Source organism: Gorilla gorilla, chromosome 7, assembly GCF_029281585.2.
Source record: "Gorilla gorilla gorilla isolate KB3781 chromosome 7, NHGRI_mGorGor1-v2.1_pri, whole genome shotgun sequence".
NCBI classification, from domain to species: Eukaryota; Metazoa; Chordata; class Mammalia; order Primates; family Hominidae; genus Gorilla; species Gorilla gorilla.
The window spans coordinates 85,036,045-85,062,238 of NC_073231.2; the positions used below are offsets into that span (position 1 = coordinate 85,036,045).

Consider the following 26,194-nt stretch of genomic DNA (forward strand, 5'->3'; position numbering starts at 1 on the left):
CTGTGGGCCACATGTGGCCCAGGACAGCTTTGAATGTGGCCAACACAAATTCGTAAACTTTCTTAAATATTATGGGATTTTTTTGTGTGATTTTTTTTTTTTTTTTAGTTCATCAGTTATCATTAGTGTTAGTGTATTTTATGTATGGCCCAAAACAATTCTTCTTTTTCCAATGTGGCCCAGGGAAGTCAAAAGTTTGGACACCCCTAATCTAGGTAATTGATCATAAAACCCTGAATTAGCAGCTTACTATTTCTTGTGTATCAGTTCAAGTAATTGCTATATATATGTGTGTGTGTGTGTATATATATATATATATTTTTTTTTTTTTTTGAGATGGAGTCTCTCTCTGACACCCAGGCTGGAGTGACATGGCGCAATCTCAGCTCACTGCAACCTCTGCCTCCTGGGTTCAAGCGATTCTCCTGTCTCAGCCTCCCGAGTAACTGGGATTACAGGCACAAGCTGCTGTGCTCAGCTAATTTTTTTATATTTTAGTAAAGATGGGGTTTCACCACGTTGCCCAGGCTGGTCTCAAACTCCTGAACTCAGGCAATCCACCTGCCTCAGCCTCCCAAAGTGCTAGGATTACAGGCATGAGCCACGGTGCCCGGCCTTGTTGCAATATATTTTTAAAAACCTTGAATTTTAAACATTAGTCATATTGAAATTGTAGTCACATATAATATTTTTATATACAGGAAAATACATACTACAAACAAATGGAAATCTGCTAACTGTAATGTTGATAGAATAAAGCCAGGCCCCAAAATAGACACGTCATATGATTCCATGGATATAATGTTCAAAAACAGGCAAAAGTAATATGCAGTGTTAGAAGTCAGGGTAGTGGGGAGGGTGTAATGACTGGAAGGGGACAAAAGAGGAGGCATGTATGATGCTGGTGATGTTTTACTTCTTAATCTGGATGCTGGATATACTAGTATGTTCATTTCATTGAAATGCATTAAGCTGTACACCTGTGATTTGTGCATTTTTCTAGGTTTTTATTATGCTTCAATAAAAAATATTTTAAATGGGTAAGTACTATGTTGATCTATTGAGATTCAGAGAGTGAATAAGAGTGTTCATTTTTATCATTTTAGACATGATTTAGTCAGGAATGATTTAATTATCTTTTATCATTAATCAAGAGGGAATATATGATTAATATTTCCTAATTTTTTAATACTAAGATAAGTTACATACAAATATTTAAAGTGGTTTTCTGAGTAGTTGGATTGTGGCTAGTTTTTATTTTCATCTTTCTAATTTTTTATAGTTTCTAAATTCTCTACCTCAGACATGCGTTAATTCTATATCCATAAAATCTATATTTATACAAAACTTACTTTTACTTAAAAGAAAATAAATTAACACAAAATAATTGTTAGAGGAGAGGCTTTCTTTTGTTAGAAAGTCTTCACATATGGTGGACAGATGGTCAGAAGCTACTGAGACCGATTTATTTTTCAAGGTGAAAACTACATATTGTTGATGCTGCCTTTTCTTTGTGTGACTGAAGAATTTTAACAACATATATGGCACCAAAATATAAGAAAGACCATGTAGTTTTCTGGCGATCACTATTTTTGTCCAACTTCAGAGGCTTACCCAAAGAACTTTTGTAGCTTCATAAAAACAATTTATGACTCTAATGCATTTGGTGAGGAATCTACACTCATGGTGTAGTTGGTACAGTTTGCTCATTTCAATAGCACCTAATACTCCTTTCCTTTTATGTGCTGGGCTCTCTTGCTAGAGAATTAGAGATGTCTTATTCTCATGCTAATGACACTTAGAGAGAATTACGTTGGGCCACTCGTGGTTGATATTAAATATTTACTGTGTGACTGTTTAAATCTCTAAATGTAGACTGAGCATATAAATTATTTATTTAAAAAAACTGCTATAGATGCTCAGCATTAGCCTTTGTTATTCCTTCTCACTTTTCTCTTCCTTCCAACTTTTCTGCTCTGTATTCTATTATTACCACACCCCCTCCCCAAGCTCTGCATATTGCTCATAAATTACAAGTCTGTGATGAATCAACCCCTTGGTCAACATGAACAAGAGTCAAGGGTGGTAACTAACGTTACCCCCAGGGAAAGTTTGTGTGGAAACAAACCACAAATAAGAGTACTAATTAGAATAATTATGACCATTATGATTTTAAGTAACAGCATGGTATTGCAGTTGTGCTAGTATCCAGAGCTGTCACATTTGCAAACAGCATAATTACTTAGGTTAAGATTTAGAAGTATTACCAACTATGGAAAATGGGCCGTTTCTTTAAACCCAGGATATATATACATCCATATACATCCAGAATATTATGGTGTCACAGAAGTCTGACTAATACACAAAGTTTAAGGATGCTGCCAAGAAAAAAAGATTGAAATTTTCAGACTGGGCACCGTGGCTCATGCCTGTAATCCCAGCACTGTAGGAGGCCAAGGAGGGTGGATCACCTGAGGTCGGGAGTTCAAGACCAGCCTGGCCAACATGGAGAAACCCTTTCTCTACTAAAAATACAAAAATTAGCCAGGCACGGTGGCATGCACCTGTAATCCCAGCTACTTGGGAGGCTGAGGCAGGAGAATTGCTTGAACCCGGGAGGTGGAGGTTACAGTGAACTGAGATTGTGCCACCCCACTCCAGCCTGGGTGACAGAGCAAGACTCCGTCTCAAAAAAAAAAAAAGAAAAGAAATTTTTAGTTAAAAATTTTTTATTATTCACTTACAATCTCAAGAAGGTATTTCTTTGTGTACAGACTGACTGACTTCTCTGATGATAAGAAATAGTCGTGATAATTATATTAATAATAATAATGCAATACTCTTCTGATTATTTGCAAATAGCAAGTAATTTAATCCCCTAAAACTTATATGCATGAGTGACTACTACTACTCTCATTTCGCAGCTTAAAATACTAAAACACATAGAGATTAAGTAATTTGCCCAAGGTCACACATAGTCAGTAGCAGGGCTAGGATGTGAACCCAAGCAGTCTGGATTTGAAGCCTGTGCTGTTAGATATCAGGCAACATATCATAAATTAGCACTCTTCTATTTGTGCTGTGAATCCACTCAAGTTTTGTAGGAAGGAAGAGTCTTTACAGCATATTCGGAGAAAAGTCTTTGTCGTTATTCATCTATTGCTTCAGAGGGCTTCCCTGTTCATGTTTATGACACACGAATGGCTCATACATAGAATTTGGCCTTATGTAACTACAAGGTAAACGTCAATTTGTCAATAGAAACACCTCCTTCACAAGCTGAAGGTCACAGAAAAATACCAGCCTGGGCTGGGAAGCAAGGCTGTCTGAAGCACTGAGGAATTCAGGTGGTGAGTGTAGAGGAAATTAAGCTGCGTAGTGCTGTGCCTCTTGGCAGAATACGCTCTCTTACAGTTGGAGCTGCAGTAGTTTGAATTCACTCTCTTTCCTGGTTGATGCTAGGTGTCTGAGTGCCTATTCTGAGCCCTGTCTGACTTCTGGTTGTTTTTTGAGAATAATAAATATTCTAACATAAATATGTTGGATACTGAACATGAATATGGAACTGTTTCAGGAGGAAAGAATGGAAAACTGGCATCTGCAAATAACTGTGAAAACACTTAGAACAAATCTCCTTCAATGTGCCTATGAACAACCTGGGAATCTTGCTACTATGCAGAGATTCTGATTTAGTAGGTGTGGCTGATTGTAAACTTGGCCACAGTTCTGCATCTCTCCTTATGCCCATGTCCTTCACAATATGACTCTGCAGCCCCTACCAGCAAGGGATAGAAGCTCTTTGCCTTCTATCTGAATCTACTTTGGCCTGTGGCTTGCTTTAACCAACAGAATATGACGAAAGTTACATTATGCTACCTCTAGGCAATTTCCTTTCTTAGAATGTTACAACTACCACGGAATAAGCCCAAGCTAACCTGCTGGAGAATGAGAGGCCACATGAAAGAAAACCAAGGTACCCCAGATGATAGTCAAATATCTAGAAGCAGAGCCATCTGGCTCACCTGCTGGTTACTGTAGTAGATGCATGAGGGAACCTAACCAGGATGATAAGAACCTCCTGGCCAATCCATATACTCATGAACAATTATAAATGACTGTTGTTTTGAGCCACTGTGTTTTGTGGTAATTTACTGCACAGTGATATTTTACTGATATAGTAGGTCTAGACTGGGGTTTGATATCCTACATTTCAAACAAGATCCAAGATGTTACTGATGCTGCTGATTCGTGAACCACACTGAGTAGCAAGGCTCCGGGACAGGAAGTGGAAAACTATGTACGTTATGCCCCAAATTCAGCCTACAGCTTGTTTTTGTATGACCAGTGATCTAAGTAAGAATAGTTTTTATATTCTGAAAGAATGAAGAAGGAGAAGGAGGAAGAAGAAGGAGAAGGAGAAGAACAAGAAGGAGAAGAAGAAGAAGAGGAGGAAGAAGAAGAGGAAGAGGAGGGAGAATGAGAAGGAGGAAGAAGAGGAAGAAGAAGAAGAGGAAAGAAGAAGAAGAAGGAGGAGGAGGAGAAGGGGAGGGAAAGGAGCAGGAGGGGGAGGAGAAGGAGAAGGAGGAGAAGAGCAGGAGGGGGAAGGGGAAGAGGAGGAGGAGGAAGGGGAAGAGGAGGAAGAGGAAGAGGAGGAAGGGGAAGAGGAGGAGGAGGGGAAGATGGGAGGAAGAAGGAGAAGAGAGGAAGAAGAGTCATAGAATATGTAGCCCACAAATCCTAAAATATTTACTAATATTTACTATCTGACACTTTAGAGAAAAAGTTTATCCACTCTATTCTAAGATATACTAAGAATCCTTTACCTTGCAAAATATAAATAGACTTTAAATCTTTACATGGGTTCTGGGTTGTGCATTCAGCTTTATATGCCCTGGACATCTAGACATATAGAAGTTCCACACATGTTTGGAGTGTTGATGAATAATATAATGAATGAATGAATGCACCAGTTTTCCTGGACTGACATTCCAGGCAGCCATCCTTATCATCACCCTCCTGTAATGATAGAAAAACATAGCAAATCTTTGCCTGGAACATTTACAACAAAGCTTCTCTTTCAATGACACCTCCATGGCAATGTTCCACCCTCCCTTTATGTCTCACAATACAGGAATTCAAAAGAATTTTGCTTAAGTGGCCAAGTCTTTGCTAAAGTTGCCCTCTTAATAGATTTTAGCACCTCCTTGAAATTCTCTGGGCAGTACCCCTCTCCTATTATCAAAGTGGTGGCTAAGACATTAAAGTGAGAGAAGAGGTAAAGTCTAGGTCTAAAGTCAAGTCAGAAGTGAGGTAAAGCCAGGCACAGTGCCACATGCATGTGATCTCAATGCTTTGAGAGGTCGAGGTGGCAGTCTTACTTGAGCTCAGGAACGTGAACCAGCCTGGGCAACATAGTGAGACAACATCCCTAATTTTTTTTTTTTAATTAGCCAAGCATGGTTGTGCACACCTGTAGTGCTAGATACTAGGGAGGCTGATGCAGAAGGATCATTTGAGTCCAGGAATTTGAGGCTGCAGTGAGCTAGGATCACACAACTACTCTCTAGATTGGACAACAGAGCAAGACCCTACCTCTTAGCACTTTGGGAGGCCAAGTGACTAGCCTGGCCAACATGGTGAAAGCTCATCTCTACTAAAAATACAAAAATTAGCCGCATGGTGGTGGGCGCCTGTAATCCTAGCTACTTGGGAGGCTGAGGCAGGAGAATCGCTTGAACCCAGGAGGCGGAAGTTGCGGTGAGCCGAGATTGCACCACTGCACTCCAGCCTAGGCGACAGAGTGAGACTCCGTCTCAAAAAAACAAACAAACAAAAAAGAAGTGAAGTGAGGTGGAGGGAGGGTTAGTTATATTAACAGAGAAAATAGTAAAGGGATGAGGTACAATGTGCTGCTGATGAATTTTGCATTTTAGTGAACTATGTATGAGTATGTTTATGTGTATATATACACATGCACACATACATTTTGCATGAATTTCAGTTTTCTGGAAATCATACTATACATGAATCCATGTAAGGTTTGCAAATCTAAATTCAGTATTGATAACAGCTTTAAATCCTGTCCTTTCAACTTCCTCTGTATAATTATACCAAATAAAAACTCAACAGCCACACAGATGTGTTAGGATTGGGAGCCTGTAGCTCTGACTCAAGGTTCAGGGAATATTGTTATAAAAATGAAGAGATTGAAATTATCATTGCAGGAGAAGAGAAGAATCGATTTAGAAAAAGGAATTTGATCCTCAAGTGTTCTCACCTACAAAAAGGAATCATCATGGCTCCTACCTCAGAGGCTGGGGTGAGATTTACATGTGTGTCTCCTCTCAGAAGAGTTTCTGATTCACAGAGCATGTCCAATCAACTCCAGCTGCACTGCTGCTCACTCATCTCCTCCTCCTAGGGGTGGCCCTGTACCTACTGAATTCTGCCTGAGCCTTGAGAACGTGCATTTTTAGTAGCATTAATAGCCATTGCTTTGGCCATAGAAAATCTCTAATTACTAACTACTATGAATTCTGACTGTCTTGAGTGTCGTCAGCCTTGACTAAGGATGTGCAAAGACTGGGCTCCTTCCTGAGCTGTTTAGGGAGGGTTGAGCTGTTGTGTGTGTAGCAACTGCCAACTCTCGCCCAAGCTCTCCTCATTAACAAATGAATGCATCAAAATGCTAGAGGAAATTGTAGCTATATTCCCCAGTTTAATTGGCTCAGGTGATCTGTGACTCTGTAATATCCCTGCATTCGAGAAAAGTGGGGAAGCTCCAGTAGTTCTTTCTGTGGAGATATATTACCTTGTTCAGGAAAAGTACCCAGGGTGACATTCATTAGTAGCCTGTGTGTCTGGGGAGAAGGATGGAGGAAAAGTGGCCGGAGGAAGGGCACTCTAGTTCCCACGGAAACAAACATAACAACCTGACCAGCTGATTCGACTCTATAATTTTAAGGAATTTCCTTCTTAACTGGGCTCCAAAATTCCCTGGGAGGGAAGTCTAGAACTAATTTATGTACATTATGGGCTTTTCTATTTCCCCGAAGATCAAAGCTAGCCGAGTAGAGCTGAAGTAAAGATTAAGTATTTGGTGAAGCATTGGGGGAAAAGTATGAATCTATCGTTCTGTTGGGAGCAATAATTTCTTACTGTATAAAAAGCCAGAGTGAAAAGTGGAGTGAGTTAGTGAACTTTAAAAATCCTATTGTCTGCCTGCTTCTTCACTCTCCCATGCTGGTTAACTTCACTCCACTTTCCTCCCAACATTACAGAGTTAATGAGCATCATAGCCCTTAATAGCAGACATACACTCAGATACACACACACACAGGTATACCTTTTAAAACACAATTCCACTCCCTCAAAGCTATTAATGTCAATAATTTCTCTTTTAACTATTTTTAGTACTATCCAATCTATGAATTTTGTTAGTTCTATGGTTATTTGCTTTTAAAATGTGTAATCTATTCAGTAAGTATAATAATATCTGTATGTATAAATATATACTATTAATCAAGTAGTGTGATTGAACTAATAGAAAATTACATGTAATCCTTGGCCATTAAACTTTACCATTCATTAAGAGGAAAATCGTTTAAGGGTAAAAGACCAAATGGATCCTCTTTCAATTTCTGCTGAAGGTCATTCATTTATACTGGAAGAGGCAGGACTGCAGAGTGGTTAAGAGTATATAGCTCTGGAGCTGGCCAGACCCTGGCTCCAACACCAGCTCAGAGAACATGGTGGGGACATGTAAGCTTTCTGCACCTTACATAGGGAAAATATCAGTACCTATCTTGTTGATTTATTTTGAAATTAGATGTTTGCTGTCATGACTAATCACTGCTTCTGATTATCACAGCTTCTTGTCATTTATCACAGCTTCTTGTGTCCTATGTCATCTTCTTTCTTGAAATTTTTTACGTTTAGTTTCCATATTCCTAAGTATTTTGTTTATGCAGTCATTTAATACTAGTGTCTGAGTCTATATATTATCCACTGAGTTCCTTGTATGGAAACAACAGGTGCTGGAGAGAATGTGGAGAAATAGGAACACTTTTACACTGTTGGTGGGACTGTAAACTAGTTCAACCATGGTGGAAGTCAGTGTGGCGATTCCTCAGGGATCTAGAACTAGAAATACCATTTGACCCAGCCATCCCATTACTGGGTATATACCCAAAGGACTATAAGTCATGCTGCTATAAAGACACATGCACACGTATGTTTATTGCGGCACTATTCACAATAGCAAAGACTTGGAACCAACCCAAATGTCCAACAATGATAGACTGGATTAAGAAAATGTGGCACATATACACCATGGAATACTATGCAGCCATAAAAAATGATGAGTTCATGTCCTTTGTAGGGACATGGATGAAATTGGAAATCATCATTCTCAGTAAACTATCACAAGAACAAAAAACCAAATACCACATATTCTCACTCATAGGTGGGAATTGAACAATGAGAACACATGGACACAGGAAGGGGAACATCACACACCGGGGCCTGTTGTGGGGTGGGGAAAGGGGGGAGGGATAGCATTAGGAGATACACCTAATGCTAAATGACGAGTTAATGGGTGCAGCACACCAGCATGGCACATGTATACATATGTAACTAACCTATGCATTGTGCACATGTACCCTAAAACTTAAAGTATAATAATAATAAAATAAAATAATAAAAAAGGTGCAGACTTCAAAAAAAAAAGAAAGAAATTTTTGCTCTTACAATTTCCCCTTACAGTAGAAATACATAGACACAATGTTTCCATGCTTCCTATGTAGAGACATCACCAATTACTAACTCTACATTTAGTACTTTTATTTATATGAACAATTTAGTATCAACAGCTAAGCTGTGTCATGTTCTATGATTATGTTTCCTTTATTGTTTAACTCCCTTCCCTCCTCTCATTCTTCCCTCATCTTTTGGCTTATGTACATACCTACCACCAATTCAGGCTCAAACCCCTTGAAGGAATTGTAAATCTTCTGGCAAGTTAAGCAAACACACCGTAATATCCAGCAACTTTGTTACCTCCTCTACCCATTCACTCCCTCACTTCTCATAGGGTCATCCTGGTCTGCCTGGTCAAACGAAGATATGTATACAGGTGGCTGCAGAGCTGTCCTCCCAAGATCTCCTCTTACCCGTTTTCTAGAACACTTTCTCTCTGTCCTTTACTAGCATTTATGTTTCCTAGATTCCATGTCTTTTTTCTTGGTTTGCTTTTGTGTTTTAGTGCAAGACAATATCTAGTCATTCCTAAGAAAGGGTACACGAGAGGTAGATTTTTTAAATGCTTAAAATATTTATTTTTCCATCACATTTAAATCACTTTCACTTACTGGGTATCATTTCCCTCAGAATTCTGAATATAATAATTTTTTTTTTTTTTTTTTTGAGACGGAGTCTCGCTCTGTCGCCCAGGCTGGAGTGCAGTGGCACGATCTCAGCTCACTGCAAGCTCCGCCTCCCGGGTTCACACCATTCTCCCGCCTCAGCCTCCGGAGTAGCTGGGACTACAAGAGCCTGCCACCACGCCCGGCTAATTTTTTGTATTTTTAGTAGAGACGGGGTTTCACCATGTTAGCCAGGATGGTCTCGATCTCCTGACCTCGTGATCCGCCCACCTCGGCCTCCCAGAGTGCTGGGATTACAGGCGTGAGCCACCGTGCCAAGCCCTGAACATAATTCTTTACTGTCTTTCAGCCTCTAATGTTGCTGGGGAGAAGTCTAATATCATTTGGATTCTGACTTCAAGAAGAATAAAGCTGTTTATTCTCAGTGTGTGTGTGTGTGTGTATAAAAGTGTGTGTAAGTGTGTGTTTGGAAGTTTCTATTTTGTGTGTCTTTCCATTTTCAGATATACTATTGGAATTTTTTCTTTAATAATTTCTTCTCTTTTTTTTTTCTCCATGGAACGCTTACTATTTGACTGTGGACTTCCTGGATTGAAACTCTAATTTTGTTTGTGTGTTTTATTTTCTATGTTTGGGAGATTTCAATGGCTTTAGTTTTCAGTGTTTCTATTGCACTTTTTATTTCTGCTGTTAAACTTCTAATTTCAAGAAGTTTTGTCCTTATGTCCTTTTTAACATGTGCTATTTTTGTTTCATGAATGCGTTTTCTTTTCAGATTTTTCACAGAATATTAATGGTTTGTACCTATATTGATGGCTATTGCTCCCACTGACAGCACTAATAGTAATACCATTTTATCCTGCTTAGGCCCCCACTGCCAGACAAAGTCTCAGCTCCATCCTGCCTTCTGTGTCAGTTACACTCACCCTCTGCTTCTCCTGTTTTTTCTTCAGCATCTTCTTGAGTTCTTTAACCATTTATTGTCATGCTAGGGGGTTCCAGGAGGAAGTAGAGATAACATGTTTTCAATTTTTAACTTAAAGACAGAACCCATGATACCTTGTAATTTTACTCCTGTAATATGTCTATGCATAAATAAGCTCCATTACACTTGGTGGAGGTGGGTGGATGGGAAGGGACTTTTGGGGTGTGTGTGTCTGTGTGTTGAGACGGGATTTCACTCTGGTCACCTAGGCTGGAGTGCAGTAGCATGGTCTCAGCTCCCTTCAACTTCCACCTCCCAGGCTCTGGTGATCCTCTCATCTCAGCCTTCTGAGTAGGGTAGCTGTGATTACAGGCTCGTGCCCCGATGCTGGCTAATTTTTAAATTTTTTTTTTGAGGTGAAGTCTCACTCTGTGGCCCAGGTTGGAGTGCAGGGACTCCATCTTGGCTCACTGCAACCTCCACCTCCCGAGTTCAAGCGATCACCATGTCTCGGCCTCCCGAGTAGCTGGGATTACAGGCTTGGACCACTACACCCAGCTAATTTTGTATTTTTTTAAGTAGAGACTGTGTTTCAACATGTTGGGCAGGCTGGTCTGGAACTCCTGACCTCAGGTGACCTGCCCACCTCAGCCTTCCAAAGTGTTGGTATTACAGGCGTGAGCCACTGCTTCGGGCCTGAACTTTCTTTTTATTCATCAGCTTGAAAGAAAAGGACTTGCATTTTCATTGCTTTGTTTTTTTGTTTTTGTTTTGTTTTGTTTCCATTTCCATTGTATCTCCCCTCTCCTGTAGTTAGCTCATTCTATGAATGTTTAGCATCCTGGTTACACAGTATCTTGCATATTTTGTTTACACTTCTCTCCTATTTTCTATTTTTTTCCTTTACCTCAAAAGATTTCCCTGAATTCATCTTTCATATTATTACCTTTATATTTAATTATACCCATTTTATTATGGACTGATGTTTGTATTTCTCATTGGACTTTTGTACCTATATTAAATTATTTTGATATTTAAAGAAATATGCTTCCACTGTGAAGAAATCGGAGAACATACTAAAAACTGTATACATTAAATCTATAATCACACTCTGGAGACAATAATCTGTAACTCACATTCTAGAGTTAACATTTTGATAACAATTTGTATTACTTTAAGCACTCATGCATTTTATTTACTCATTTTTTACAAAACAGAATATGCAAACTAGTCTTTTTAACCTTATTTTTTCACTTAACAATGTAATATTGTCATTCATTCTCATAAACACATTATTTACATTGCAATTTTTAATAGCTATATAGCCTATCTTTGCTTAGATATACCATAATTCATTTTCCATTTCCTGTTAATAGGTATTAAGACAGTTATCATTTTTTCTTTATCATCAATGAATGTACTCACAAATAATTTTTCAGGGCTTTCCAAATACTCTCCCTAAAAATCTTTTTATATATTGCCAGATTGCCCTCTGGAAAGGTTAGACCAATTTACATGCTTATCTATAGCGCCTTTTTCTCCATACCTGCTTTGATTTCTCCAATCAGTTAGAGGTGGAAGAAAGGCAGTTCATTCTTGTTTCAATTTGAATTTTTATAACTATGAGGATTAACATTCTTTTCAAATATTTATAAGTCATCTATATTTATTCTACTGTGAATTATTTCTTCATGCTATTTGCTCTTTTTTTATCAAATTTTCTTTATTAAATTTTTTAATTACTAAACCTAGCTGCCGCCTTTGCCACTAATGAAACAATGTATATGCAAATATATATAAGTTATAAAAAATGTTCTCCTCTCATCTGCACACTCCCTTCCCAACCCAGGGTATTAATGATCTGATGTTCGTCCTTCCACAGCCTCCTCTGTGCTGACATGCACATAACATTTGCATAAGGATGTTTGTTCTTCCCAAAATGGGTTTCTACTATACACATGATTATGCAATTTGTTTTATTTTTAATTATGAAAAATGTCAAGCATACAGGAGTCCAGAGTAGTAAAATAAACTCCAAGTAAGCAGCATCTTCTGTGATTTAAAAACATTAACATTTTGCCATATTTTCTTGTGTTTTAAAGAAATCATGTTAAAGATATAGCTGATATCTAACCCAGTCCTATTACCCAGACAGCTGCTGTCACAGATCTGGCATGAATGTTTCCTGATTAAGTTCTTAAACTTATACATCTATGTCAAGACCTAATTTAAACACACAAAAACACATATCATGTATATATATATATATATATATATATATAGAGAGAGAGAGAGAGAGAGAGAGAGAGAGAGAGAGAGAGGTAGATTTGTAAAAATGTATTGGATTGTTTTGTGCTTTTTCTAAACACATTATGTACTAAATTGTATCTTTACTCAACATTTTATTTTTGAGATCTACCCACACACACACTCACTTTAACTTACTTTAATAACTCTAGGTAGCATTCATAGGTTATACGAATGTACCAAAATGTATTCATTCATTTATTGATGGAAGTTTAGTTTGCCAGAGGATTTCACTACTATCAACAAAGCAGCAATGTACATTTTTGTACCTGCCCTTCTGCGTATATATATATATATATGCAAATATTTTATAGAATATGTTTCTAGAGGTAAAATCACTGGGCATAAGATATAGGTATCTATTACTTTACTAGATAACACAAAATTAACCTTATAAACAGTTTCTTTTTTTTTCTGAATAGTAGAGCATCAGTTTTCTCATTCTTGCAAAATTGTGTTGTTGTCATACTTATTTTATTTCTATTTGCTGGACATAAAGTTATACTAATTATATTCATTTGCCTTGTCTAGTTGCAAAGAAGTTTAATAGCTATTCATGTTTAGTGAAGCACCTTGCTTTTATCATTTCATTTAAATAGCTATTGTAGGATTTATTTAATAAAATTTAGAATAATTCCAACATCCATTCTCAAAGCGCTTTACCCCGTGTCCTTGTGAGAGTTAGATATTAGATCTTGTCTTAACAGTTGCAAATATGGTGGTTGAAACAATGTGAGATTTCAATGGTTTCTTTATTGTGCATTTCTTTCCCTATCAGTGAGGCTGAATGTATTTTCACATATTTATTGACCATTTAAATTCTTGAATTGCTTACTTTTGTGCTTTTTCTACTTTTCTGTGGTTGCTTGCCTTTCTTTTTGATAAATTTATAAGGAACTCTTTTTATTATTAAATCTTAGCCACTTGAGGTATTGAAAATGGTTTGTTTGGCCGGGCACAGTGGCTCACGCCTGTAATTCCAGAACTTTGGGATGCTGAGGCAGGTGGATCACCTGAGGTCAGGAGTTTGAGAGCAGCCTGGCCAACATGGTGAAACCTCATCTCTACTAAAAATGCAAAAATTAGCTGAGTGTGGTGGTGCATGCCTGTAATCTCAGCTACTTGGGAGGCTGAGGCTGGAGAATCACTTGAACCCTGGAGGCAGAGGTTGCAGTGAGCCAAGATCGAGTCACTGTACTCCGGCTTGGGGGACAGAGCGAGGTTCTGTCAGAAAGAAAGAAAGAGAGAAAGAGAGAAAGAAAGAAAGGAAAGAAAGAAAGAAAGAAAGAAAGAAAGAAAGAAAGAAAGAAAGAAAGAAAGAAAGAAAGAAAGAAAAAGAAAGAAAAAGAAAAGAAAATGGTTTGTTCATGTCTTTCTTCTGTTTACTCTGAATATGTGCCTTTCTTTGTTCCAAAACTATAAGGGGCATTAATACATCTCTATTTTGTTTGTTTGTGAGGTCTGGGTCTCTATGTTCCATAGAAAAGTGTTTTCCATCTTTCTACAGGAAGAAGGGAAGGAACACACCCTCACAGGCTCTTCCCTAGCTGCATTCACGCACTGTGTCCCGCTTCTCAGTGGAACCAGCTATCAGCACCATTCACGCACTGTGTCCCGTTTCTCAGTGGAACCAGCTATCAGCACCATGGACAGAACCCGGGAGACTGGGTCCTCAGAGCAAGTAAAATGATTCAGGAGTATCTGGCCAAGGCACTGACTACAGAGATTTTTATTTCATGTGAATAAACAGTTTTCTGTTTGACTTCAAGGCCAGGATCCCGTTTTCCTTTTGCAGTTCTTCTGAGGAAGTTAATGTTAATGAGCACAAGATGAAACTTAGCTTCAACATGATCTGTACTTTACACATCAAAATAAAGAAGATTACCAACACAGTCACAGACACAGGTATAACAAACTTTTCAAAATGCTTTAATATTTAACAACAAACAGTCTACTTTCTTTCCTATCTTTTAAAAAAAGGTCGGTTTTTTCAAAGACATAAAAATACCTTGAGCAATTTGTATTAATATTGTATCATGCCTTGTGCCTTATAGAATGTTGATCCATTTAGTTGTCCATGAAAAATTAATTTATGATGAAGTAATGGAAAAATACTGATGCTGAAGATAACAGTATATTTTAGACCATTTAATGAGTGCTGAGTTACAAAGGATATTTACTGTAATTCTGCAATAGACCAGGCCTACCTAAACAACAACCAGTTTTTAAATTTTTCAACTGCTAAGGTGAAACGTGGGACAAACCTAGAAAATACCTGACAGATTGCAAAGGAGGCTACAAAGACCAGTGGTATGTTTTTCAAGAAACCAAAAAGGGCATGAAATCTTCAAAACTATGTCCAAAACAATTTACCAAGCTTAGCCCTCAAAAAAATCCAAAATATTGCTTTGCAAATAAGGAAAGATGGGTTGTTTACCATATTCACGTCTAAGGAATCATCTTCTCTAGAAGAATGATGGTCTAAAGACCAGGTGGTTCACACCTATAATGCCAGCTCTTTGGATGGCCAAGGTGTGAAGATTGGTTGAGGTCAGGAGCTTGAGGTGAGCCCAGGCAATGTAAGAGTGATAGCATAGCTGAGTTTGTCTCAAAGATAGCCGTTTTTTAAATGACATTGAAAGCATTAAACCCAGAGTAGTGCTGAGTATTAAAACATAAACATGGTTTTTGCAGAAAAGTGACACTATTTATAGGAAGAGTACAAGTCTGTGGAGAATAAGGTTCTAACACCATGAGATGGCTCTGATCCTAAAATTTGCACCACTTAAGTGATCACTTGGGCTAAGCTTTAGCAGATAAATAGTGACTCTTATTAAAATACAATTGTGTTGGGGGCCGAGCGTTGTGGCTCATGTCTATAATCCCAGCACTTTGAGAGGGTGAGGCAGGTGAATCACTTGAGGTCAGGAGTTTGAGACCAGCCTGGCCAACATGGCAAAACCCTGTCTCTACTAAAAAAAAATTAGCCAGGCATGATGGCACACACCTGTGGTCCCAGCTACTTGGGAGGCTGAGGCAAGAGAATTGCTTGAACCCGACAGGCAGAGGTTGCAGTGAGCCAAGATTGTGCCACTACGCTGGCCTGGGTGACAGAGCAAGACTCCATTTCAAAAAATAAATAAATACAATACAAATGTGTTATTTTGGAATTTCCACACATGGTCATATTAAGCCACAAAGAATAATGGAAGCCATGGCAGAAGCCACTCTGATGGGAGCAGGAGGGAAAATCTAGCGGCAGAAGTACCAGCCAGAAAGAGTGGATACAGACAGTGCTTTAATGTGTGTGTTTCTGGACAGAAACAGATGTTATAAAGACACTAAGAAGTTCAGGTTGGCACTTAACCTGGAGAAAAGGAATCTAAGAGTGACAGACAGTGCTCAGTATAGCTTCAACATTAAGACTATAGGTTTTAAAGGCAGTTAGCCTGGGCTCACATCCTAGTTTTTACACCCACTCATTTAATTAAAACTCCTTTAGCTTCAATGTTCTGACCCTAACATAAGTGCGTTAATATTTTCCTCTCAAGATCATTGTAAAAATAAATAAGATATTAAATAAGTACTTAGCACAGCACATGTCATGTGACAAGCACTTGCTGTGCCATGATGAATAATTCACAGTTTTGTCTGTGACTAATCCTCAGCTGTCCCTTCATGGATGTCCACTGGTTGCTGCTGCCAATGGTAACAGTTTTTTCTTCCACTGTGGCAGACCTTCCTCTGTGTTCTAGATTTCAAGTGAGCTGTCCAGGCTGGGATGGCCAAGCTCATCTCCAGAGAAGGAAATATGTCATATACAAGGGACACAATGTCTGTTTGAACAGACCTGGGGTTCAGGAATGCACAATTGCAAAGGAAAAATATAAATATGAATTTCATTATAGAAAAAGTAAAGGAGATGAGTAGGGAGGCTTATAATATCATACTATATGCTTGGTACTACACTAGGTAATTTCACTTACATTATTTGCACTATATGCTTGTAAAATTATTTACATTTATTTACAAAGGAAATTTATTTACATTTCATTTGATGTTCATCACAATCTTGTAACAGAGGCACAAGTTTCATCTATGGGTTAGAAAATTAAGGCCCTGAGGTTCTACAGCGTATAAGAGGCAGATCCAGAAAAATAACTAAAATAATGTACATCAAATAAACAAATGCAAAATGGAGCAGAGTTTTAAAAGAAAGCATTCAGAGATGCCCCAAAATCTTCCTGAGATTTTCTCTGTATAAGCAATTCTGAGTCCTTTGGAGTTTACAGCAAAAGTAACATGGGGTTGTTGCAAGATTCCCAAGTTGCTAGAGTTTGAGCACAGCATGGTCGTCAGTTCTGCACTGCAAGAAGCTGTGCACTTGCCTACAAAGTTGCAAGTGTCATTGATCCCCCTGGTGATTCTGACATGAACATCTTGATGTTCATATGCCCTATGAGGATCAGGGCAGGAGCGAGCAATTGGAGCAATTGCCAATTACATTTTTTTCTTTTTCTTTTTTTTTTTTTTTTTGAGATGGAGCCTCGCTCTGTCGCCCAGGCTGGAGTGCAGTGGCGTGATCTCACTGCAAGCTCCACCTCCCGGGTTCATGCTATTCTCCTGCCTCAGCCTCCCGAGTAGCTGGGACTACAGGCGCCCGCCACCACGCCTGGCTAATTTTTTTGTATTTTTAGTAGAGACGGGGTTTCACCGTGTTAGCCAGGATGGTCTCCATCTCCTGACCTCGTGATCCACCCGCCTCAGCCTCCCAACGTGTTGGGATTACAGGCGTGAGCCACCACGCCCGGCCTACATTTTTCATGATGCATAGGGCAAGAAAAGTTGAACACTTGTAACCTAACATGTGGGATATCTCACCATTGGTCAAACTCTTGGGCAACAGCAAAAGGAAATATCAGGAGGAAACTAGAATTTTATATATTAAGACTTGTTATTGTCATTCTCTCCTAAAAGTTATTGAATATATTTCCTGAGAAATCTAGGTAGTACTCTATGGTCTAAGTAATTCTACTGCAAAAAGTTTTAAGGAAATGATACCGAGAGAATAAAATCAGGCTGCCCTGCTGCTGAAGGGCCTGGTGATTTTTTTCTTATACGTAGGGAGACTGATATCTGAGAAACTAGGTGACCCAATGAGAACTACCTACAGAAGTTTAGCAATGTTGGGTGTCATTGGGGATCTGTCACTGCTGCTGACAGAAAAAGCTGAGGTTTCTACTATTATTGGAATTTCTACCCATTAGAGAAAGCTTTGAGCAACCCACTTATGAATACATTAAATATAATTCAAATGCATTTATTTATTCAGTTACAAATACCAAGTATTCTTTATATGTTAGGCACTGTGCTAGCTAGGAGCTGAGCCTACTGGGAAGAGGAGATAGATATTGTTTCTGCCTTAAAATAGCTTGAAATTAAAAGAGGGTAAGATGACAAAATTAGGAATATAAACTGTCATAAATTTTAAGGTAAGTCAAGCAAGTGCTAGGAGAGCAAATAGCAATACAGTGTTAAGAAAAATTATTAAAAACTTGGCACTAAGACAGCGTGGGCGGGGGGGGGGGACGTGTCTGTTCAAAGAGGATTATGTAATTATTTATGGAATGGTACCTGTGTTTGACTTTGCTGTTTACTACTGAGGGCTCAGACTCCATAAATTTACATGCTAACTTGTAGATTTCTGTCTGGAAGAGATGTTAATCCCAAAGTTTACAGTGTTATTGCCCTGTAGAACTTTAACCAATTTTGTCTCTAGCTCAGCAAACTTATTTTAAAATACCTTACCTGGTGGACTATAAATACCTTATTCCTCAAAATGCTCTTTGAACTAGCTTTACCAATCTATCAGTTTCCATGTTAATGAAGAAGCTGAATAAAATATTTTATGCATGTTTAGTCTTTATTCATATGAGAGTCATGTTTTAATTTTTTTAAACTAATTATTTGACAGCAGTAGGAACCATTTCTGGGAGGATGGCCGCGTCAGTCAGCTTGGGCTGCTACACGAAGTACCGTAGACTGGGAGGCTTAAACAACATGCATATATTTTGCACAGTTTTGGAGCCTGGAAAGTCCAAGGTCAAGATTTTAGCAGATTTGGTTCTTGGTGAGGGCCTTCTCCTGACTTGTAGACAACTGCTTTCTCACTGTGTCTTCACATGGCCAAGAGAGAGTGAGCTCTGATCTCTCTTCCTCTTCTTAGAAGGACACAGATCTCACCATGAGGGCTCAATTCTGATGACCTTATCTAATTACCTCCCAAAGACCCCAACTCCAAATGCCAACACATTGGGGATTAGGGATTCAACATATGAATTTGAGGGGTGCAGAGAGACGCAAACAATCAGCCATACCAATGGGGTTTGGAGTTATGAGACAAGGCTTGCAGGATAAGGTTGTGGAGGATGCAGCAATTGATGGAAACTGATGTGGTATGAAGATGGCATAATGCTGTTTAAAGAGCTCTGGTGTCAGGCAGATCTGAATTCAAATTCTGCATTCAAGACTTAATAGCTTTTAATAGAACCACTCAGGGCCTCAGTTTCCTCCACAGTGAAATGGAGCTGGTAATAATGACAATATCAGAGGGATGTTGTGATAATTACAAAATAACATGTGAAACATATAGTATGCTCTCTGGTATACAATGCTTAGTGAACCAAAGTAATTTCCTTTCCTAGCCATTCATTGGCATTAATCTGGGAATTTCCAAAGGATTAAAAACTGGAAACTCAGTTCCACAGTCTCACTTACCAGGTCTCTCCTTCTTGACATTCCTGTTATAATGGGAATGAATTAATTATCTCTTCTATACAAATTCTATAAAAATTTCCACCAAGACATTTAGTAGACATAGTAGCCCAGAAACTCTTTGAATTTAAGCAGCTATATAGACCCTAAATTTCATCTCAGGTTTCAAATTTTCAGGACCTAGTGGAGCCTAAGAAAAATAATTACACAAATAGGTTTTATCTCATCAATGCAAGCTTGATTCAATATTTATGAAAATTGGATAAAGATCAGCTTTCTGTTACTTACCTTTGCTCAGCTAAACCTACTTTAAAGATTAACAATGTGGAGAAAATTTTAGAAGGAATTTTTAATGTAGTTAACAAATCAAACACTATTTCCATGTGTACATTAATTGCACTTAAAATATACATCAAATGATATGTAAAAATCAAATGTTCTTATCTGGTCTTTAAAACTGGTCCCCAGTGGCTATTTATCAAGCTACAACTTTATCACTTTCAAATATGTGAAGTAAGTTAAATAAATCTAATGTAAATGAATGTTGCTAAAAGGTATTCTATAGTTTAGATTTTTCACTAATTTAAATCAAACTGCCATATTAGTTCAAATTGGCTTTTAGAATAAATCCAGTTTTATACCATCTTACAATATACATAAACACTCACTCCATGGCACAGTCTGAGGTTAAATTAGTGATTTGCTGAAAATTACAATATGCGGTGTTGATTTTTTTAAGACTCTTTAAAGGGAGCTGGGCATGGTGGCTCATGCCTGTAATCAGAGCAATTTGGGAGGCTGGAGTGGGAGGAATGCTTCAGCCCATGAGTTCAAGACTGCAGTGAGCTATGATTGTACCACGGCACTCTAGTCTGGGCAGTGAAGCAAAAGGCCTCTAAAATCGTTAATTTTTTTAAAAGACTCTTGAAAGGAATGGGATAGAGACACAGATGATTACAAGTGGTTTTTAATGTCCTCTAGGTTCTTAATACATTTGCTTTTAAAAATTCTGATTTTTTGTTCTCATTTTACTTTCTCTCTCATCTACACATTTTTACATCTCATGAAAGTAAATAATGACATCACTTATTGCCAACCCTTATTTTTTAGCCTTATTCTTCCCATAATATGCTTCTAGATGTTAACAATACTGTGTCTGGCTAGGGAAAAAATGTATTTCCTAATTTTTTGAAATTTGGATGAATATTTAAAGTAATTAAGATTTATCAAACATTTAGAACATGTCAGGCATTGATTAAATAACTTGATATGAATTAACTAATTTAATCTTCACAGTAACTCTATGAATTTGTCATTATTATTATACCAACTTCACAGATAAAGTGATGGAGAATTTAAATAAGTCAGCTCAAGGGCCAATTGATAGTAACAATGGAGACAGGCTTCGAACTCAGGCAGTATAGCTTAGGAGGCTGTGCTCTTATCTACTACTTCCAGGTTTCTCCCAAACATCAAACATCTGTATTGCCTAAATGTCAGTCTGTTATAACCAGTTATAACTATGACACTTTTCCTTAGGAAAGGAATCCTAGCAGTTAATTTTATATGTCAACTTGACTGGGCCACAGGGTGTCCAGATATTTGGTTAAACATTGTTCTGGGTATGTCCGTGAGGGAGTTTCTGGGTGAGATTAGCATTTTGGTTGTTAGACTGAGTAAAGCAGATGGCCCTCCCCAATACAGTGGGACCTCATCCAATATGTTGAAGGTCTGAATAGAAGAAAAGGCTAAGCAAGAAATAACTCACTCTCTCTGCTTGGCTGTCTTTAAGTAAAGCCATTGGTCTTCTGCCTTTAAACTTGGACTGGAACTTACATCATCAGGTCTCCTAGTTCTCAGGGCTTCAGACAACAGATCTTGGACTTCTTGGTCTCTCTTATTGTGTGAACCAATTCCTTATAACAAATTCCTTTGTGCATGTGCATGTGTGTGTGTATGTATGTGTGTGTGTGTATATATATATATATTATATATAGAGAGATCTATGTATGTGATATATATTACATATATAAAACTATAAGACATCTATACATAAGATCTATATGTAAGATTTATATATAATATATATAAGATGTATAGATATACATGAAGATATCGCTCTGTATCTATCTATGTATCTGTATCTGTATCTATATCTATATCCATGTATCTGTATCTGTATCTGTAACCTTATCTTTTCTCCTGGTTCTGTTTCTCTGGAGAACCCTGACCAATACAGGGACACATGAGGTTTTCCCTAATGAGCGTACACTTTTCTTGGTATTATGTATTAAGATATGGAATATTTTACTGATATTAAGCATATTTATACATATAAATAATTTGTAAATTACTCCTATTCCTTTTGATTCCAAAATGAATATAAGCTATGAAATATCTCTATATATAGTATCTATATACTGAACCAATGGTTCCATTGGTTAGTATCTCTACACTTGGACCACTCCAAATACCACCCCAGCTAATGCCGCTGGCCCCTCCACCCCAGGACAGCTTAGCATTTGATCCTCAGTTTTCTTCCATGCTTCAGTTCAGCTTATTCCCTTTCCTTGTTTCCTTCAAAGGTGATAGAAGTAACCTTGGTTCACAGTCCTAATATTGTAGTATTTATCATGCCTGTGGAATTTTCTTGAGAATATGTCTGTCTTTTTTCCCGTACACTAATTAAATAGAGCTGTTCTTCCCCTATGATCTGTAGGGTTTCATGAATATTAATCTAGGCTAGGGTTTTGTTGTATTAAGTCTTTTGTAGATTTGTGAAGAGACATAAAACTATAATCTCTTCGTGAATCTCAAGACTTGTGGCTAAGTAACTAAAGCAAGCCAGCACACCTTTAAGGAGCCCACAAACTACTATTTAGAAGAAAGTTCAGGAGTGGAGGCTGGCTTCTGCTTTTAAGAACTCTTAGCAGGTGACAAATAATTGTCTTTGAGCATATCTGTAAATAGATCTGCAAATGAGTAAAATTGCAAATTTGAAAAGATAGTTTACTTTTCAATAAAGTTTACGGCAGATTAGTTAACAGTGTCAGGTTCTCATTACTTCAGAGGCAGGGGAGAAAGAGAATTGTAAGCTACAACTGTAGAGAATTATCAGGATGTTATCATCAAGCCCAGCAGGAATTTCACTGTTGGACAAAGCTCAAGCTATATGGTGAAACTTCATAAACCCTGAGGTCCAATTCAATGACTTTTATTCCCAATCACTCTTTGTTTAACATTAAAACTCAGTCACTGGAATTTGCTTTTGCGGTTTGTGGCTTTCTGGACCTTTAAATTAAATATATGTTAGAAACTACACACATTCAGCAAAGAATGTAAGCTCAGGGATGAACCTAAGAGACCACCCATTTCTCTCACCAAAAAGTGGGGAAAGGTGGGTCTGGAGAGGTGCAGCAATTGGTCAAATGCTAGTTTTAGGTCAGAGCTGGAAAAAAAAAATCCATGTGAACTGGTGCCCGGTCCAGAGGTCCTCCCAGAGCTCACTACGCACACTATATGATACATTGTGAAATGTGTCCTCCTGTTTTGTCTGTAAAATGCCCTTCCTTTAAATTCCATAGCTGAAAAAGACACAATGGACCAAACTGTGGCCGAGAAGCAGAAACAGAGAAACAGTGAGTGGTTTCGACTCCCCTAGAATAGATTCCAGAGGGCACCTCCAGCATTCTCTAAAGAACATTCAGCCAGAGCCCCAGGGGGGGCATCTTTACAAATTAGCATGCTGCTTCCTCCACAAATTAAAGGTTACATGTTTGAACTTCATATATCACTTCTACGTCAAACCCCAAGGTGCTGTACTTCAGGGAAAGAAAAGGTACGCCCTGTGATTCATAGGTGAAAAGGGAACAAACCATTTGACTTTCGAAAATGAGTTAATGAGGGAACAATGTAAGGTGCCCTTAAGGGAGACGGTCGCCTGAATTTGGGATCTGTTGAACTGAATTTCACACACAGAGATAAACATGTTTCAAGCAGATGTTTGGTGCTAGCTCTTGTGCTACCTGCAGAGATATAAAGGGAAAAAAATACCAACTCTGCTTTGAAGGACTTACAGTCTAATGGGAATAAAAGGCATCTAAAACTATATCACTGTATAATAAGGAAAGTAAAATCTAGAGATGCAAGTAGAGCATAAAAGAAGTGCACATCATGGCTTAGGATTTGGTGGGGGGTGGTGTGGGTGGCTCTTGAAGGGGATGCTCTCTGAACTGAGTCTTGAAAGCCAGGTGAGGAAAGGTAGAAAGGCCACTCTAGACAGACGATATAAGCAAAGACATAGAGGTGACATATGACAGAGGGTAAGAATTTTGAGTTTTGAAAGACTCACATCTTGTGTAGAAGGCTTGAAGTCATTGCAATGGAGATGAAAAGCCTCTTCCAGGCCCTCTGATTGAAGATCTTGAAGGCCAAGCTAAGGCTCTAGCTTTTATTTTGAAGGATGTAGGGTGGCAGCGAAAAAATATGTGTGGTGTATGTGGATTATTCTGCAGAGAGTATAGAGATCCCACAAAAGAAAGAACAAAAAAGGCAGGAGGAGCATTTGAAAACCCTTGCAATAGCCCATGTAAAAGCTGGTACAAACCGAAAAGGCAGTCATGGTCAAGACAGAGTGGAGGGGAAATGGTACTAAAAAGTGAGATTTAGGGATTAATTGGGACAGAGGGATAAAAGGTTAAGAGGAAATTAAAATGACTTTAATTAGTTCATGAACAGATTTTGTTTCCCATTTTTGGAAAGAGAGTGAGCAAGTCTTCGTCTTACAGAGGGTAGCTACAACCAATTAGGCAAAAGTGAAAATTTATGATTGCTATCATCTGGAAGTTCAAGAGTGTGTAGAGAAGTATGTGTAAATGCTGAGTGGCCAATCAAGCAGACTATACTGGTATAAGCCACTGTCTCTGGGCTGTAAAGACGTCCTCCTCTGTTCTGCTTCATGGAGCTGGGGCTGGAACTCTGCAAGCATTCTTTCTGCTTTGTCAGTTGCCTCCCTTTAAGCAGGACCAGAGTGAAATAAAAGGCAGGTAGAGAGGGTTAAGAGCCCTGTCCCTTCCTGAATTGCTTGTTGTCCCTTTAAGAGACACTTCAGCAATTGGCCCTTTTCCTGGCAGTAGCATTGGCTCCAATCTCCAGTTTTTTTGTGTGTGTTTGTTTGTTTTTGAGATAGGGTCACACTCTGTCACCCAAGCCGTAGTGCAGTGGCGTTAACATGGCTCACTGCAACCTCAACTTCCTAGGCTCAAGCAATCTTCCTGCCTCAGCCTCCCAAGTAGCTGGAACCACAGGTGCGTAACCGCACCTGGCTAATTTTTTTAAATTTTTGTAGAGATAAGAGTCTCATCATGGTGCCCAGGCTGGTCTCAAACTCCTGGGCTCAAGCAATCCTTGCACCTGGGCCTTCCAAAGTACTGGGATTACAGGTGTGAGCCACCATATCCAGCCTAGTGTTTTTTTGTTTTGCTTTGTTTTGTTTTAAGGCGCATCCAGAAGTAGCCTCATTTCACCTCCTGAAAGATAAGAACACCACTTAGACAGCACTTCCTGCCTCCTCAGAGAATCCTAGCTCTGCTAGACCCCAGCTCTGGGATGCTGAGGCGTTGTAATAAGTCAGCAATGTCTCCTCTTCAAAAAGCCTGAGGTCTAGCTCTGCAAGGCTTCTCCCCCCAAAGCTGGAAGGTTCTGAGAACCCCTGGCTTTCCCTCATGCCCCAGCCCTAGGTGGTAATAGGTGGCCTTAGATATTTGTGTGAAACTCCTAATACATTGGTAGTAGTTAATATTTTAGAGAATATGTGAGATTACTCAAAAATCCAGGAGAGGAGTCTTCCTCATGAATTCCTCACTCACTTGTATCTGTGTGTGTGTGTGTGTGTATGTGTGTGTGTGTGTATGTGTGTGTGTGTGTGTTTCCACTGATACCTTTCTCTGTGTGTAGCAAAAGAAATACTTAATTTTTTTTTTGGAGACAGAATCTAGCTGTGTTGTCAGACTGGAGTACAGTGATGCGATCTCGGCTCACTGCAACCTCCTCCTCTTCCCAGGTTCGAGCAAATCTCCTGCCTCAGCCTCCAGAGTAGCTGGGATTACAGGCATGCGCTGCCATGCCTAGCTAATTTTTGCATTTTTAGTAGAGACGGGGTTTCATTATGTTGGCCAAGATGGTCTCGATCTCCTGACCTCTTGATCTGCCCACCACAGCCTCCCAAAGTGCTGGAATTGCAGGTATGAGCCACCACGCCTGGACAATGCTTAATATTTTTTGAGTGAATGGAAGAAAGTATAGAAAAAAGGGGGGAAAGAAAGAAAGCTAAATAAGATAATCTTCAGGTTGGAGGTGTGATAGAGGCTGCTAGTTGATTACTCAATATCTATTCTGCCTTTATTATTAAGATTTTATTTGAGCTATTAATGAGTCTATTTCTGAGATCTTTGCACTTAGGGTAATAACAAGTGACAGCAGATGACAGAAATGTTGATTATGACTTCCAAGAAGGATCCTTAAAGAGAACTGACTCTTCCAGGATTACACTTCTTTTTTTTTTGGTCTTTTCTCCTTCCCCCTTTTTGCCATGCAAGGGCAGGAGCTCCAGCAATCATAATGGGCTATGAGGTAACTTTGAAGATTGTGGATTAGAAAGAGAGAAGGAGCCTTGGTTTCTAATGGCTAAAGCTGCTATACACACCCCAAGCTGGCTGCTTATCTGTAAGACTTGTTTAAATGAAAGAGAAATAAGCTTCTCTCATGTTAAACCAATGTTTTATTATATATAGTACAATATATTATA

The 26,194-nt window shown here is 38.7% G+C and overlaps 1 pseudogene; it reads left to right on the plus strand.

Moving 5' to 3' along the window:
• Positions 1 to 23,050, plus strand: part of LOC134758972 (uncharacterized) — a 91,678-nt pseudogene extending 68,628 nt beyond the window's left edge.
• Positions 23,051 to 26,194: the final 3,144 nt, after the last annotated feature.